General features: G+C 38.9%; 1 protein-coding gene across 7 annotated transcripts in view; it reads right to left on the bottom strand.

Annotated features, from left to right (window-relative positions):
• Positions 1-17380, bottom strand: part of LOC117413828 (adhesion G protein-coupled receptor B2-like) — a 137774-nt gene that overhangs the window by 76862 nt on the left and 43532 nt on the right. The window lies entirely within an intron of this gene.

The raw sequence follows: 17380 nt of genomic DNA, 5'->3' as shown, positions 1-17380 counted from the left end.
CAACTTTGAAACGTCTGAAATAATTTCAGATTTCTATTGTTGTTTTGACTCAGATTTCCTTGAGAACGAGTTTAGTCAAGAGATGCCAGCTACCGATCTGCCTGCGTCTGACTAATCTGAAAAGACGGTTGCAGAGAGCCTATAAACAGGGCTTGAAATGAATCTGCGTCGAAGCAGAGCCTCCTGCTGTGGCAAATAAAAAACACATACCACGAATGATCACTCAGTATCCTCTATTTATATACATGATATACTTCTATACCGTAACATGCATACAAAAGCATACTGGATTCTCAATGTTATTTAGTAACTGTGCGAGTGTATCCCCTTCTGCTGTGTGTGTGAGTCTTCCAGAAATCTCTGGAAAATCAGATCTGACACCTCCTCACAGGATTTGTATTTGCTGTCTAAATAATTTGAATCAATGCATAAATAAATAATAACTTGGCTGTGAAAACACTGATTGCGCCCAGAGACTGTCATAATTCATGGGTTAGTAAACACACAGAATCAGTTTTGACGCCATTAAGTGCTCACAGTACAGAGCAGCCAATCACAGCATGTATTCTTTAATAGAATACATTTAAACACAGATCAGGATATGATCAGGGGATCTGCAGGCACAATCCTTAGCAGAAATAACAAGCAGTGCCTGTTCGCAAATACCAAATAATAAGCACACTGTATTAATGTTAGCGTATATATATCACAGTATATAAAATAGTGTCTTTTTCAAACCAAGTCTAGTAGTGCTGGACCCCTTTAAAAGTTACCCCCCCCCCCCCCCCCCCCCCACCCCCTAAAGTTCAAATAATGACTTTTGAGCCATCTGAGAATTGGGATTCTTAATTAAAAAGTGGTAGAAACTCAGCCCTCTCCTGGAGAGGATATCAGCTTGTACCGTGTGTAGTGTAGTGGAGTGGAGTAAAGCATTGTACAGCACGGTAATGTGATAGAGGAAAATGACCTTTGAACTGTAAGCTTTCAGCTTTCCAATTCCGTTGCTTTTTCTGGTTCAACAGACTTTTCAGATTCACGCGGTATTAAAATGTATTACAATGTGTCTATTATATGTTTTGCATCATTGCATTTAATGATTATTTTAACCCAGCAAGCTCACAGTAAACTGATAAGGGCGGTACTGTTAGCATGCTGCTTAGAAATCAGGTTCATTTTTCACCTGCTGCAACGCAGGGCAGTCCGCTAAGGACAGGAAAACCCCCAGCCAATCACGTCTAAAACTCACTAATGCGTTTTTGATTAATAAATGTGTGCTGATGACAGGCTGGTTCACCAGATTAACGACTCCATTCAGACTCTCAATCTTGGCTGCAGGAAAGCTGTGCCAGGCTGGGTATTATACTGTGTTTGAAGAAGATGGGTTCAGCTGCTGCCCTTTCTTAAAGTTTCCCATGCATGTACCACACAGAACATTGCTAGGCTTTTACCGTGGTATTCTGCTAGAAACTGGTTTCAATGTCCAGGAGTTATGAACAGAACTATGAACTTCATGACCAGCGCTTCTTCTGCGGCATGTCAAAGTGTCTCTTTACTCCAATATTTAGCTGCAGTGTTCCACGGTTTTCAATGTCATGATAATGGCATGACTCCATTTTGCAAAGCAGGTTGTAAATGTCTTATTTTGTTTTAAATGGTTCCTTTTGTTAAATATTTTCGACATGTGCGTGTGAGGTAACAACAATCTTAAAAGTAAAATAGATAAAAGTGAAATGTATCTTTTTTTTTAAACTCAATCAGAATATAGAAGTTATAGAATACAGAAGTTATAGAATATAGAAGTTGTGCAATTGTATCAGCTATGAAAGTAACAGCATGTAATTGTGCATGTGTGCAGACACTAATGAATGCGCTAGGCAGCAAACGACTGAGGGACTAGTACTGAGTGTTGAGAACACAAATGGTTCAATATCACTTTCTATTACAAATAGATACAAAGAGACAAGGTGCGTATTGCTGTACAGTATCAAAGTTCTGTCTGAACATAATAGATGTGTAGTCTGGAGGCTTGATTTCGTGAGCTAATGTATTTATCGATTACCTTTGGAAAAACAAACAAATGATCGTGGCATTCCCCTGTGGCTCCTAGCATCACTCCCTGCTGCTTCTTATTAAAATGGAAAATGTTTAGCCTCAATTTACAATGCACCAGTTTTCTTTATTTTGTCTGCTGGCTGAAAATTATTTTGGTACCGGCTGTCTCAATGTTGCTCCCCACTCTGATCAATGTAATCTGAAACATGGAGCCCCAGGGCCAGCTCAGGACCGCCCCTGGGCCGTCCTCGGGAGCTTGTGCGATTACAGAGGATTTGTGAGTGAAGACAGCGCTGACACAGCGAACAAGAGCTGCGGGGGACCGGTATGCCTTGCAGGTCTGCCCTGAAATTGCACACGTACAGGTCGCAGACAAAAGTATTTGGGCAGTTAAATTAAAATGAGAAAAACTACAAAGAAAGTGATTTCTATCATTTTTAATTGTTCTATTGAAAGATATAAATTAGAGATTCAGCTTTATAATAAAACAACAAATTATTACATAACTAATTTCATACTTGGACAAAAGCATTTGGGAAATCAACACATTTCGTATAAAACCCATTCGTTGTTAATTATTGACAATTATCATGGTTGAAAACCAATACCTAATGATAATTATAGACTTGAATCCCATCGAGATGTTGTGGATTGACATGAAGGCTGCTGTTGCAAAAAGGAAACCAAAGTCAATTGCAGAACTGAAAACTATGTTGAAGAATGTGTTGAAGAATGGGCAAAAATATCTCTGGAAAGATACCTGGTTTCAAAATACAAAAAAAAAGACTGCAAGCTGTAAAGGAAGCAAAGGGTGGGCCCACCAAATACTATTGTAAGGGTGTCCAAATACTTTAGTCAAAGTATTTCCAATAATACTGCCTGTAAAAAGAACCAGTGAGCAAATAGATGAGCCTGTTAAGAGTCAAACCATGCTTTTATCCATAACTTTCCATCTAAAATATAACTTAGAATTCAAGCAATTTGGGATTTGAGTATTCAGAGTTGTGAATACAGAGTTGTGTGTATTCATGTCACCCAATTGCGTTCACTAAAATATGTGGATTACGCTAACACGGGTACACCGGTTTGATGTGATTGACTCCTGAAAGGCATGTCAGAATTGGGAGGAGTGAGTTGTTCTCTGGCTATGACACAGTACTGGTCCTTCAGGGCCTGTCTTTCTATCATTCGACTGGGCACTCCCGGGATGACAGCCCTTCAAGGAAGATAACCCGGACTGGCATCCATTCTCAGGTGAAGCTCCCTCCCTCTCCCCTGCCCTTTCCTCCTCAGTCTTGTGCACTGCAGTGGTATTGATTATGACCAGCACTGTAGAACTGCTGCTCTTCAATTAGACTTCACTCGTGGGAGTGCTGTCTGCACTCTGCCAGCTGACAATCAGAATTCACAAAGAGCTGCTAAAACAACTCCAATAGGGACGCCAGCTAACAGACCACGGAGACCTTATCTACAATGACAAAAGACCTAAAGAGCAACCAGGGCAGCTATAATGATCTGAGGCTGCAACTGGTAGAATGACACCACAGTGGGAGCATTTCTAGACAGATAGACCTTTGTATACTTTAAAAAAACAAACAAACAAACAAATAACATATTGAAGTACCCCCCCCCCCCCCATCACTGTCCCAAACAGAAAATAAATATATCGCAGGGTAACTGCAATTGAGATCCGCCCTTGAACCGGTTCAAAAAGCACTTTACAATGTGAACAACAAGGCTCGCACTGTGAGAGATCACTCAGCCATGACAGGCCAGCGATGATTGCTGCGATACCAATAAATCTCATCCCAATTTATTTCGTACAAGAATTATTTTCGAGAACTTTTTCTCCACAGAGAAGAAATTCTGAAGATTTATGTTTGGTGTGCATCAAAGTATTTAATGACTATACATAGGTATGAAATCCTGTATGTATGTATGTATGCACATATGTATCTTAATCAATTAGATCTTCAGATGTTGTCTCATTGTTGAAAGATGCTGATTAACAGAATGTGTTCTGGGACGTTTACTTTATAATACAAACGTTTAGTTCTTGGTTAACGCAAGACAGACTTTTTAAATGGACCCTAAAAGAAACTACGAAACAGCTGTAAAAGGGAATAAAGCCACAAGAAAACCTATTTGTCTACTTGGCTTAGTTTCTTATGGAGTCCTGTAGTACAGGGAATAACCGCAATGCCAGGGTAGGAAAGCTTTCTGTCACTCTTGCCTTCTCAGAGCGGGTATTCACAGCATGGACGGAGTGTACCGGAGGCTCTCAGTGGGATGCAGGACATGTCTGGGATGCAGACAAACAACACAGATGAAAAACATGTTTCAAGTCCCCACTGGCTGTACCAAGAAAAGCAAAACTCTTATAAAAAATATTAACAAAGCATTACTATTCTTTATAATTCAGCATGCATCTATAATTTGTTAATACGGAATTTATAAATTGCAGACGTGATGAATATGTAGTTTGACAGTATGACCGCATGACTTATGTTATCCAGTCTGTACTGATACAATATAACATCTATATACCCTTATAACAGTTTACTATAGTTAAAAAAAAAAAACAAGCTAAATGTAATGAAAGCACAGTAAAGCAGAAGTAAGATGTATGGTAAAGAAAATGATAAACATTATAAACCATGGGAAATGTATAACCATGGGAAAAGCATGAGAAAACAGCAACATAACAGTGCGAATTTAACACGGTAATCTTTGAGAAGGGTCAGGCCAACCACTTTCATTAAGAGGCAGTATTGTACATGTTCAGCATGTAGAAATGAGTTTACTAATTGTGATTAGAAGGGTATAGTGGAGGCCAAGCCTTATTGACAAGGCTTGACATTCCCGAGCTCGCAAATAAAGACAAAGAGTTGGGAGCTGTCTCAAATCATTACACGCAAACCTGACAGAAGGTATTTTGTGATCTGATAAATGTTATGTAATTGTAGGGCTCTTTTGTTACTGAAATTGCTGTTCACACACAGGAGCTGATCTCAAGCATGCTTGCCGCAGTTTGCTTTTAAGTGTGCCGCCCCCACAGCCCCCACATGAAAATCCTTTCCTGCTTTTTTACCTGTGCTTATTCAAATGTGCCGTTAATCCTGCAGCAATGTGTCAGACAGACGAAGAGAACCAGGCCAGAAGACAGTCTAAGAACAGTGCCTTAACCTTAACCTTCACCGTACTCCCAGATATCTACCTTAACCGTTTCATTAACCCTAGCATTACCCCCATGCCGTCAAACCACCCATTTTAAATGTCTGATTCCCAGACACATAGTTGAAATGTGGTCTCGGGGGATATCAATAGCTTCTTTTTGTTGTTTAACGAGGGAAGCAGCTGTATTTCACTCTGTCCTGCTGCTTTGAAGTCCAGTCCTGCTGTGAAAGGACCAGGTAAAGCCTGTGTTATGGCCCTGCCTGCATCCATCATGCCAGAGCTAGGCAAGAGCCTGTTCTGCTTGCCAGTACCCACTGGAAATCACACACACATTCCAGATTGAGTCTCCCGTCACTGCCGATACGCTTCAACATTCATTTTCAAGTAAGTGCCACAAACCGCATTAGTGCGTTTAATAGCCGGCCAACCCCTTCGGGAGTGTGACAGGTAGCACAGAGCGTTGCTGTCAGTCGCACATTCGCATAGCACAGAAACAAATGGAAATAAAGCTGCACTCCAATGGAGATATTGTTCTGGTTAATTATGAATATCCTCAAATATAAGTAATTCAGTAATACTAAAAAATACATTTTGTAGTTAAGAGAATTAGACAACCGTTTTTAGTGTCGTTTATCTGTCTTTAGTTTTTTGAGGTGCCAGAACAGACAAAAAAAGTATACTATAAACAAACAAACAAATAAATAACAAATTGAAGGACCCCCCCCCCCATCCCTTACCCCCTCCCACCCCTTTCCCCCTCCCATACTGCGTCTTGTAAAAAGAGCACAGTATTAACAGCACCAAACGCTGCTAGCTCCAAGCTCCCCAGAGATCCTGAATGAATCATATTTAATCACCCAGCAGGGGGGAAGGAAAACGAGGTGATTCTATTAATCTCTGCACTGCAAACTGGGACACATTGTTCCTCTGCATGATCAACAATGTTTTGGCTGTCTCGTTTAATACACTCTAATGACAACATAGAGAGGCTGATTTTCAGCAAAACAGTACATGATTTTACACATCCTGTACGTTAGCAAGTGACAGGCAATAGCGTGCAACCTGTTACAACAGAAACGGAACCAATACACTCACTGAATCCACCCTTCACATTCTGAGGGTTATTTTCAAAGGAGAGCCGCTGGAGGTTAGCGCTACACAACATTTTTTTGAACAGAAGTTATCCCAATATTTTCTATTTGGCGGCATATATAATGATCTAAGAATCTGTGTCTATTTTCCAGAGACGAAAGTGGTGGTTAATTTAAGCTTTCCGCCTGCTTCAGAATGGTCAATACATCTATCTGGCAGTATAAAGAGTGACAGCACTTTAAGTCATAGGCGCAACTATCGTGCCCCCCCAAAATGCAGGATGTCTCCTTATGAACAAACAATGCGCCTAGGAAAGCTGAATTAATATCACTTTTTTGGTTTTTTTATCCAACGATATGAAGAAGAGGTAAACCAGTTTTCACCTTCTGACCCCACTATTCAGTATGTACTGTTAACACTGACTTTCACAAACAGAGGTCTACATAAATCACTTTAATATACATTGGGAAAGAAAATGCTGTAATTTCTGATCTAAATATTGCACAGTTAACAATCTAAATCTTGTATAGCCTACATTAGACAAATACTGCAATTCTACAGTAGCTATATCCCACCGCTGCCACCATGCTTGGACATTCTTGCATGTATATTCCCCATAACTGTAAATACCTATTTGTCTTAGATTGCTATATCAATAGCTATATGTAATGATACATATTGCAATGTACTGTAATTTATACTTCCTCCAGGTATTGGGAATATTTTTTGTTACAATTATTAAAAGGATAATTAAGGTGTGAATTAATCAACTGTGATGATATTATATATCATAAATTCCTCATGTGTTTTACATACATGCAGCGTATGTAGTTTTTCCACTTGAATGTACACAGACGCTGCTATTAAACTAACCTGTGCTTTTTAATACAATAGTATTTAATAAACTGAACTGTGCTGTGCTTTGCCTACTGTTTTGTAGCATGGTACTACAAGCGGGCACTTCCTGACATTGAAAACATGCTTTGAATTATGATAAATGGTGCTGTCAATCAGGCAGAACTTTGGGTAGCAAACAGATTGAGGAAAATCCACTTAATGTCAGAATAAATGAACATAAATGAGCTGTTAGAAATGCATCACCTGGGTGCGCGGCAGGCAGACGTGTCTTCAGTGAAGGACACTGCCTGACCTGTTGAGCCTCGAGAGTGATGTGTGAAGCAGAATGAAAAAATGATAGATCACGAGAGACAGCACATTAAATAAGACTCAAATCAATCTGAGGCTGCAATGCAATAAACATGAATGAAGCCTCGGCAATCAGGGACGTTTAGGTGATATTCCTTCCTAATTGAGGAAAATGTAAAAATAATGAAGAACTTCATCATTTAAAATAAAAAAAAAACAGGCTACAACGATATTTAATATTGATAACACTTTACATTAAGTGTCAGTTAAATGTAATTCCTGTGTATGCTATAACTTGATTTTCCATTGGGTTTCTGTGAATAAATTCATGATACACTGAAGAATTAATAATGCAGTATTAATAAATCTAAAACTAATACTATATGACTACTACAATCAATATAAAAGTTTACAACAGTAAATTTGCATGATAAAGCATACTATGCATGAACCATAGTTTACCACAGTTAGCAATTATTTTATTATTAATTTGTTATGCTTTACCATACTTCTCTGGGCTTTACAATGCTTATCTATGCAAACAAATCCTGTAAAGTGTATATCGATATTAAACAACATCATGTTTTGTAACAGGGCAAACAGTGAATCACAAATGATCTATACTGAAGTACAGTAATACAGTAATAGCTATAGCAAGTACTACTGTACCAACATTCTCAATGGTATAGGGACTGATGCTCCAATCAACACCAATAAGTTATTAATAAATTGGTCAAGCATCCTTCAACAGCTCTGTCAATCAGGTGTTAGGAACATAAACTACATTTAGTATGCAAGTTGAATAATGGTGTTACAAAAGACTGCACATTTTCATTCATTCGATTCCCGTAGCCTGGGGGGTATGAACTATAAATAATAGATATAAAAAATAAAAGGCAGAAATAATTGAACTCTGCATAGCAATACAAACATTACATATAGCTATTGATATACTCTTTACAAGACAAATAGTAACTTTCATCATCTTTTTTCCCGCCTCTCTGTTTTCTCTGGGTCCCAGGCTTACAATAGCAGTGTTATCCTTGCAGTTCTTGTCTCCTAGGCAGCCGGATGCATTTCTCCATTGCTCCATTGTGTTGGCCTTTTTACTCTAGAATGCATCTCGCACACAAAGCCACTGACAGTTCCCTATAGTTTCCTACAGTGCCAATATGCCACCTACTTTACAAAACCGCTCAGCCTCCTTTCAATGGCTGTTGTAACTGCTATCCCTGTTGTTTCTGCAGCTTGCACAGCTAAATCTATTCAGGGAGGTCTTTTATTCCCTTCAGTACATCTCCTGGCTGGTGTTTATGAAAGGTGAATGACTGCCCTGACTCGACCATGTGTAGGCTTTTGTATCTTATGTCTTGGTGATCAGTTAGTGGTGATAATAATAATAATAATAATAATAATAATAATAATAATAATAATAATAATAATAATAATAATAATAATACTTGTAAAGGGCGAATTGCACTGAATTCCAGTGCATTGTGTTCATTTATGATGCCTGCAATACAAAAAGGACATTGCGGCCTTGGAGAAAGTCCAGCAAAGATCAACCTAGACGTAGGTGTGAGTTCGGAGGATCGGTAGAGGGAACTGAATACTGGGGGAGACTTGACTGAAGTTTTTAAAATCTTAAAAAGGAGCTGACAAAGTTAACCCTAGCCCATACTTTAAGCACATCACAGAGTCCAGGAGGCAGACAGAAATTAGGTGGAGACACTTCTTTACACAGAGGGTGGTTAGGGTACAGGTATGAGCATAAGACCTGCCTTGGCATCAATCTGCTACTAGGAACTGGACGGGCATTGATGGGCCAAATGGTCAGCTTACACTGCAATAATAAAACATGAATTACACAGATGATTGTGTAGTTATGATGCTACTACAATACTACGACGACAGCTACAGTTTAATTATAATATGAACATCTGAGGCAGTTGACAGTTTTTTCTTTTGTTTGTTTTCTACTATACTCTATACACAACCATTCCCCTTCTAGTGTCTTTAATGTCTGTTGTTATTAAGCTACTGTATATTGTGTGAATGTTGTTTGGACTGTTCAGCTGTAAACAAATGAATTGCTTTTCCCTTGGACCCTATCAATAACACAGCCTAGTTAATGAAAATGTCTACCTCAGCACGAAGCAGAGACATATTAAGGCAACACTGCAGACTTGAAGCTCAATGTCCTGCATAATGACCCAATAAACAAAGCTATTCCTAGCTTCGGGGGGACCATGTTAAAACAGAAATGCAGATGCAGGCTGAGACGGTAAAGGATAGCTGGCAAAGCTGCCTAGTGAAGTCCTCCTCGGCCCAGTCTATGAATGCTCGAAAAAACAAACAAACATTGAAGTGGAACACAGTAAAAAATAAAACCTTGTAAAATGACCACATAAAACGGGTACTACATAGCAGGGTAAGCAAGGGCCAGAGAGGGGGACTGATGTACATGGAATACTAATCCTGGTTGTCAGGAGCAATCACATGCAGCAGGATTTTTACTTCATCTCTTTGTCTAGAGCCTGGCTCTTTTTTTTATGGATTTCAGCTGTTGTTGTTGAAGCTGCGATTACACTCTAGTCTTAATTGCATATGGCAACATAGGCTAAGCTTATTGACGGGCAAACGTGTGTGTGTGTGTGTGTGGGTGTGTGTGGGTGTGTGTGTGTGGGTGTGTGTGTGCAGTCGTTTAAAATACAAATGCATTAGCAATAAGACATGCCAGGGTGTGAGCTGTTGTGCAGCAAAACAAAATCTTAGCTAAAGAGATCCAATCAATGCACCATTGTCTAATAAAAGTCATGCTTGAGATCTCATTCAGCCAGCTAAAGTGCTGTATTCATTAAGCACTGTGTTCATTAAGTGACGTGTTCATTCCCTGTGCCAAGCTGCAGTAGCTGAACTGTTACTTTGGTGGCAGCGGTAGGATATTTAATCTAACCCAATAAGATGAATACATTTGGGAATGTCATTTCCCTTCTGAGCTGGACTGTCCAAGTTATGGAAGACAGTCAACCTTCTAATGAACATTCTCAACTTTCTCTAGTCTAATACTACCCTCCACAACACTAGTGTTAAAGTTGGTACAAAAACTGCAAGGCAGGAAATGTTAAAATGTATTTTCTTTTTTTATGTCCAAACCAAGAAAATGTTTTTTTTTTTTTAAAAAAAAGCTATGCTTTAATATAATATTTGTTTTCTGATTGATGTGAAATCAAAGCCCCCAGCGTGGTAAACCCAGAGCCTTGCAGGTTAATTTAGTTTCTGGAAACACATACTGTAATCTAGTATACATAGTTTTTAACAGTGAAGTGGAATAAGAAGTAAAACCAGAGAGTGTGTAATTAAGAGAGCCAGCTCTGCTTGTTTCTCGGGATTGGGAATGAAGATTGATTTGTGTTGTTATTGTTTAGTAGCAATCACAGCTCTGTCAGTCTCTGCCCCACAGAGACAGGTGCATTGCCAGGCTCCACCGAACAAACCAAGCCAAAAGAAATAATTGCAAAGTGCACCATTCTAATCTTCCCAGCAGGAGTTTGCCATGTGTTTGTTTACAGAAATTATGCTTTTGGACTATTTTCGATTAAAATGTGCAGCACCCCCGTACTGCTTTCATTGATTGTTAAATGTTATCAGTATATTTGGGCAAACTACACTGTGGAAGAAAGTTGTAAATATTTGCCACGGAATCAAATTTGAGTGTAAAATTGAACGTGAGATACTGTAACATTTTTTGTCTAGAATTGTCTATTTCCAATTACAACGTTCTGTGCCTCTGCATCAGTAATGCTTACAATATTCCAAAATCTTTATAAATATTGTAGTTAAAGCAAACCACAAATTCATACAAGATGGGGAAAATAGGTGCAGCTTGAAATCCGCTGATTGGGTTGGTATACAATAAACTAAGACAGACAATGGTTTTGAAGCTCGATTGCTTTTAATGATTATTGTTATTTGTTTATTTAGCAGACACTTTTAGGGCGTGTGAACTATGCATCAGCTGCAGAGTCACTTACAACAACATCTCACCCGAAAGACGGAGCACAAGGAGGTTAAGTGACTTGCTCAAGGTCACACAGTGAGTCAGTGGCTGAGGTGGGATTTGAACCGGGGACCTTCTGGTTACAAATCCTTTTCTTTACCCACCAGACCACACAGCCTCCTGATATGCCAGCATAATGACTCAGATAGACAAACGATTCAGGAAATGCCACCACCATCTACATCGTCGTTAACTTGATTACATTTTTTAACTGTGTTACATACATAACTCCTAAAGGGCATCATTAAGGAAAATACATTATGCAAAAGATGTTTTTTTTATTTGTCTGAATGTATTACATACTCACCCACACTGTGGAATGGCTCAGGTTAAAACGAAAGCATTCTGCAGAGCTCAGATCTTTAGCTCATTGATTTTTTATTAATTCTTAACCCTCTTTTTATTTACGGATCAAGACTCCAGTTGTGATTTATATCAGTTCCTGGCAAACCTCATTAAGCCCTTGCCTCTTTATTCCTCAACCCCTTGCCAGACCCAATTCCAAACAAACACAAACCATAATACTTGTGAACTGTTTAGCTGACTGTACCTTGAGTTATTGAAACTCTTAAATTCACACATGCTTTTTCCGGTTTTGGAGATAACATTTTCTTTTTTCCCTTGCCTATGCTACTGCAACTAATATACAGTGTGCTGTATTTTTACCTTCTTCCTTATCATTTTTTGCTCAGTTTTCCACCCCACAAATCAGCCATTCATCTTTCTGAGAGCCTAGTTAGCTATAAATAAGAAGGCAGAGTTAGTGCGGTTCTTTGTAAAGCTGATTCGTTATAAATCTCTAGCAGGCTTGAGAACAATCCATCTGACAATCATCATACTGATGGCATTCCACTAACAACTGGAATAAAAACGTACTTGATGTGCCCCGGCTTTACTTTCCAGAAGACTCTACCCAGTGCAAGCTTCTACTGTTCATTCTGTTTATCTTCTGTGTTTTGTTTTGTGGAGTGCTCCAGTGCAACCCCGTTAGTTGCTTGTACGTATAATTAAGAGACGCAAATAAAATTCTTTACTTCAGCGCTAAAATAGAAACAGCAAGCTCTGAACAAAATGGTTATCAAAAGCCTGCTTCAGTCGTGAGCAGTGAACATCCTTTCAGAGGAATCCTTCATTTGAATCATAACCCTTGAGATAGGAGATGGATTCAATTCCAATTGACCCACTGCGCCACCGTGTCCCTACATTGTTGGGTTTTCTAACTGATTATAGAGACCCAGCTTTGACAGGCAAGCAGCACTGACATTCCATAACGCTGATTAGTCTCTAGATGATGGAGATCCACAGTGACCGGCAAACCACTGCAGGACCAGGTTTTACATTGTGCGATTTGCCTAATTAATTTCAGCGTTAATCCATGCAGACAAGCAATACTACACTTTGGAAGCGGATTTCTCAGCAACATGAGCTCAACTGAAGGAGTTTGGTGGCTTGGTTGGTAGGGGTTAAAACCCTGTTTAGGGACAGCTGGGGGTAATTCATGTTATAAACACTGGGGTTAATAAAACGGTTTTCTTAAGAGTGGCATGTGTAAATACCACCGTAAATTAATTATTTAATTATTAAATCAATAGAAACTGTGTTCATATTTTCACATACTGAAACAAACTAACCTGTACTGTTTGGTGTTTGATTTCATTAAACCTTTAAAAATGAGCTAAACTTTCTTATTTCCCCTGACAGGTTGGTTCTGGTCATCCAAATGGTCAGTTTCCTCGTGACACTTGAGTCACTCACAAATGTATTTTAAGAAGAAAACGTTTGTACCTTCTTGTGTACCTTATGGGGTTAACCTTGGGGTATTAAGATCTCCCTCTGTTTAGATCAAATAAGTATACCTGTGGTATAATATATTTTACAAACCCCTTCCATGCTTGTTTTATTCTCTCAGTCTATCATATAACAGTTGACTGACCACCCTTCAATAGAAACACTACAGCACCTGCAAAAGTGACAAGCAATCGTTTTTTACATCTTATTTTAAAGATGGACTGCTGAATATTCCACCGCGCAGTGGTAACCTTTAAGACCTCCCAAGTGGTAGACGATTATATTAAAGGCCACCATACATTATTCAAAGCAACTGGGGAGGGATGGAGGGAGGCATGAACCTTAAAAAGCTGTAATAAAAGTCTCTTGGGGGAGGGGGGGGTCGTTTTTATCTTGTTAGATTCAGAGCAATAAAACGTTTATTTATCCCACCGTTCGGCACACTGAGGTCTCTCCTGGGTGTGTTTGAGACCTCCCATGTGCCTGCAGCCTGAGGGCAGTACACTCCATGGATTAGCGCCCCCCCCCCCCCCCATCACATACCCTCGTTAGGACAGATTACTGCATCAACTTTCTTTTGTTTTATTTGATTGGCATTTCTGTGCATTCCACTGTTAATTAGCTTTAAAACCCAATGGATTTCCCTGCTTATTTTTCTGATTCCATGCTATTATTTTTTAACCTTGTAATGCCTGCTGCACACAATTATGTAAATCGGTATCATAATTATTGTTTAAACTTGCATTGCAACACAATAGAAGCATTTTGTGTCTTATGCATGATGGTGGTTTTGCTGTGGAGTGTGTCTGTTCCTGATTACCTTGTTTTAAGATTCGCAATCAGTAACAATTAGACTGCATTCAATCACATTACAATAAACCCTGCAATTAAACAAAACAAAACAAAAAAAAAAAACAATGGTCACTATAAAGCAAATCCAACGAAACAAAATTGAATATATTGATACGTTTTTGCCTCTGCAAACCAAAGTTATTAAATATAATCCTGTAAGGAGTGTAGATATATTTATATTTATAAAAAAAACATGTCTTGGTGCACAAGGGTGCATTAGGAGCACTTCAGATCAAACGAAATGTAAACTCTGATCAAAATCGGTCCTTAATTCTAACCTTTATGGAGCCTTTGTCGAGCAATGTTGTTTAATGCGTGCAAGGGAAAGCACAGTGCTGTAGAAGATGATGCATGACACTCCAGTCATTTTCCTATGCCTTTTGAAAAGATTCCCTTTAATGTTTTGCAGGGCCACGGAAAGCTCTGCTGATTCCTGGTCTCAGCTCCTCTGGTAATGAGGACTGTGCATTAATCATTATTACTGCCCGATTGAAATCCGAGTAACAGCCTTCCCTGAAAACATTTACAGCTAATCAAGCCAGTGCTGCTCCTAATCCTCCCTGAAACATGAATACACTAAATATCAACAAATGACTAATTATAAAACATCGCCAGAAGGCCTCAGCCAATCTGCTTGCAAGAAGTCATTACCCTAAGGTCGATGACCGGGCTTCAGAATCTTTAAAACTCTCATTGAGGCAGAAGATAAAAGCAGGTTTATAATATATATATATATATATATATATATATATATATATATATATATATATATATATATATATATATATATATATATTCATACACTTCCCTTCATACAGCTATTCTCTAACTTTCAGCTCAGAGCCAATTTTCTAGCAGGTAATGCCCGTTGCCTCTGGGATTCAATGCTAAAATAAAACCCCATTTCTAACCCTGTACATGTTAACTATATTTTGTAAGAAATTACCCATGGTATGGAAATGCAATGACAGAAGAATAAAATGTGAAATGAGTTATCCCTGTGTTTTAGGGCTTAGTTGAGAAGAGCTGGCGGGTATCGATTCGTGTGGAACAATTTATTTAGATTCATGCAACACATTTCCAATGAAAAGGAGTTTATTAACACGCGAACTAAAAGGTTTGCGAAATACCTTTTCCTGTTTATTGCTGGAACTTTGAAGTGTTTACTGGCTGGACTCACAAACCCCTTGAATATCTTGGGCTGCCTTAGTTAAAAATGTTAGGTAGATCTGTGCTCTCTGTGACACCATACAACTCTTACAAAAAGCAGGCTGATTGCTAATGGGATAACCCATGTGATTTGTGAATCAGGCTAACCAAGCCAACTACAACATCGCTATATCTTTATCAGTGTCCGTGGTGTAATTGCAGTAACGAAAACAAATTAATGAAACAAATTAAATCATTTAATGGTGGATGAATTAAGTAATGGTTGTGACATGAAAACAGGCTGTACATCTGCAATATGTTACAGTCAGCTTAACCCTTTAATAAAACAAACAGGCTTAACCAGTTCCTGGCCGCTATCATACAGGAGTCACGAGAAGCTTATAGAGAAATAGCGGACTGCTTTGAAACTGACTGCAATACCAAAAGACTGCCAAGTGAAATGAGGGAAAATAAAAATACTATTCTGTCTCATAGCCCGTGCCCTTATCATTAACTCGTTTGTCCAAACCAATGTTACCTATAAGATGTTTTACAATGGTATACTTGCAAGGTCATTTTGCAGTTTCCCATGCATATACAATGAATATTATCATTTACCATGAGGATTATATGATTCCTTTACATTGTGCTAATACTAATGCACCCCCCCCCCCCTCCATGCTTTCACTTTACTAATGCAGCAGTGAACTTTCATAAAGGGAAGATAAGGAATATGGGTCAACAGCAAACAATGACCATCTTGGCCTAAAGGTAGAGACCTACCAGTTCTTTGTTTTTTGTGGCACTGATGACTGTACTGTTTAATGCGTGCCTATGGGAGACATGCATGTAACTTAAATACCTTGTTTAAAACTGTACCACAATCGTTTCCTTTCTAAATACTGTCTTTGCCCTCTGGCCGCAGGTAAATAAGATACAGCCAAGAGGAGGAGGTACATCAATCAACTCTGTTGGCGCTGGTAGCCGCAGCTAATTTCCCGCACTAAATTAAACAATAAAAAGGGCCAGTGACCTCGGCTGTTGATTTCTTGCACTGAGGGTCTGTTTCAATCAGCTGCAGTCAATTCTGCTCAACTGGACGCGTATACATCCTGGTCTTATTCATTAAAAATGAGTTCCTGAAGGGTTCAGGCACTCAGGTCTCGTTTCTCTATCTCTTATTAAGAAAGCCAGGGAGCGAGGCCCATGCTTTCGTCCCTGATGAGAGGATCAAGCGGCAGGATTCTCTCACATTCCCCGGGTCGCTCCCTTTTAACCTCCTGGCCTCCCTCTCACTCTAAAATTGTTGTCTGGGAGATATTTTAACTGTAGGATCATCGACAAAGCCTGCCAGGATCTGCAATCTGCAAACAACTTCCTTTTTTTCTCTGATCAATGATTTCTCCATTTAGTGGAAAATTAATAGCCTAGGCAAATAGTACTTTGAGTTCAAATATCCCCCCCCCGCCCCCCCCCCCCCAAAAAAAAGTACATTTCCTTGTTTAATGGATATTGTAAGCTTTGCTTGTATTCATAGCTGAATTTGATTACTAAGGTAACCTTGAATGACTGGCATCGGGTTTACATTTCTCTTTTACATTGTAGGCTCTCAGAAATAGGGAGAAAACAAACCCTAAGCCCTGTACGTGGCATTTCAGCTGATTAAGGACTTTTCAAGTTCTGAAACAACCCGATTAAATTAGTTGTATTTATTTATTACTGTGCACATTTCTCCTTAATTTCTTTTCTTTCACCGTCATGGATTCTGATCCATATTTATCAATATCTATAAATGTACTAGATATGTTTTTTTTTTTTTTTTTACAGTGAAAAAGCAGCAAAGACACTGTTCAACCATGTAGGTTGGGACATGACAAGTACAAAGAAGCAATCTAATCTGATTGTTCAATTTGCACAGCCTGACTGCAAGAGAAATGAAAGCTGTCTATCTCCCTACCCATCTGTCTATCTATGAATCTAATCCACTGATAATTTGCAGCTCAATTGTTCTGAGTGTGACAGGAGAAAAAAAAGAAAGTTATCCATCTATCTACATCCTGTTAT

The sequence above is a fragment of the Acipenser ruthenus genome, chromosome 25 (genome assembly GCF_902713425.1).
Source record: "Acipenser ruthenus chromosome 25, fAciRut3.2 maternal haplotype, whole genome shotgun sequence".
Taxonomy (NCBI): domain Eukaryota; kingdom Metazoa; phylum Chordata; class Actinopteri; order Acipenseriformes; family Acipenseridae; genus Acipenser; species Acipenser ruthenus.
The sequence above is the reverse complement of the archived record's forward strand: the minus strand, read 5'-3'. Positions and strand labels throughout refer to the sequence as shown.